Consider the following 1,364-nt stretch of genomic DNA (forward strand, 5'->3'; position numbering starts at 1 on the left):
GTCGCTCTAGGATTATTTGAATTTTAAGTAATTAGTTTGATGGGTGCGATCATACCAGCACTAATGCACCGGATCCCATTAGAACTCCGCAGTTAACCGTGCTTGGTTGAGAGTAGTACTAGGATGGGTGACCTCCTCGGAAGTCCTCGTGTTGCACCCCTCGTTTTTGTTTTTTCCGCCTTGCAAGAGGAATTGACAAGAAGGACCACTCGGGAGTGGATTTTTCGAAAATCGCGCCCTGCCCATCGCGTAGCCATGGGTTTCGATCAGATCGCCGGTTCGCATTGGGATCGGAAATACGCTAGTAGGGCGCCCTAGGATTATATGAATTTTAAATAATTGGTTTGATGGGTACGATCATACCAGCACAACTGCACCAGAACCCATCAGGACTCCGCAGTTAAGCGAGCTTGGGCGAGAGTTGTACTAGGATGGGTCACCTCCTGGGAAGTCCTCTTGTTGCACCCCACGTTTTTGTTTTTTCCGCCTTGGGAGAGGCATTGACAATAAGGACAACTAGGGAGTGGATTCTTAGGAAAATCGCGCCCTGCCCATCGCGTAGCTATGGGTTTCGATCAGATCGCCGGTTCGCATTTGGATCGGAAAGACGCTAGTACGTCGCACTAGGATTATATGAATTTTAAATAATTAGTTTGACGGGTGCGATCAAACCAGCACTAATGCACTGGATCCCATTTGAACTCCGCATTTTACCATGCTTGGGCGAGAGTAGTTCTAGGATGGGTGACCTCCTGGGAAGTCCTCGTGTTGCACCCCTCGTTTTTGTTTTTTCCTTGCGAGAGGAATTGACAAAAAGGACCACTCGGGAGTGGATTTTTAGGAAAATTGCGCCCTGCCCATCGTGTAGCCAAGGGTTTCGATCAGATCGCCGGTTCGCATTGGGATCGGAAATACGCTAGTAAGCCCCTAGTTATATGAATTTTAAGTAATTAGTTTGATAGGTGCGATCATACCAGCACTAATGCGGATCCATAGAACTTCTGATCAAGCTTGTGACTGAGGAAATAGTACTAGGATAGAGGACAGGATGTCGTGTTGCACCCCTCGTTTTTGTTTTTTCCGCCTTACGAGGCGAATTTACAAGAAGGACAACTCGGGAGTGGATTTTTAGGAAAATCGCGCCCTGCCCAGCGCGTAGCCAAGGGTTTCGATCAGATCGCCGGTTCGCATTGGGATCGGAAATACGCTAGTAGGTCGCCTAGGATTATATGAATTTTAAATAATTGGTTTGATGGTTGCGATCATACCAGCACTAATGCAGCGGATCCCATCAGAAATCCGCAGCTAAGCGTGCTTGGGCGAGAGTAGTACTAGGATGGGTGACCTCCTGGGAAGTCCTCGTG

General features: G+C 48.1%; 2 non-coding genes and 2 pseudogenes across 2 annotated transcripts; all 4 read left to right on the forward strand.

Moving 5' to 3' along the window:
• Positions 1–41: 41 nt before the first annotated feature.
• On the forward strand, positions 42–160 carry LOC118345401. Its single transcript, XR_004798938.1, has one exon. It is a non-coding gene; the product is annotated as a 5S ribosomal RNA (ribosomal RNA).
• Positions 161–349: 189 nt separating this feature from the next.
• On the forward strand, positions 350–468 carry LOC118345404 (annotated as a pseudogene).
• Positions 469–658: 190 nt separating this feature from the next.
• Positions 659–777, forward strand: LOC118345403. The gene has a single exon (XR_004798939.1). It is a non-coding gene; the product is annotated as a 5S ribosomal RNA (ribosomal RNA).
• A 477-nt stretch (positions 778–1,254) lies between these two features.
• Positions 1,255–1,364, forward strand: LOC118345402 (annotated as a pseudogene; the record flags this gene model as incomplete).

Source organism: Juglans regia, unplaced genomic scaffold (genome assembly GCF_001411555.2).
Source record: "Juglans regia cultivar Chandler unplaced genomic scaffold, Walnut 2.0 Scaffold_259, whole genome shotgun sequence".
Classification (NCBI taxonomy): domain Eukaryota; kingdom Viridiplantae; phylum Streptophyta; class Magnoliopsida; order Fagales; family Juglandaceae; genus Juglans; species Juglans regia.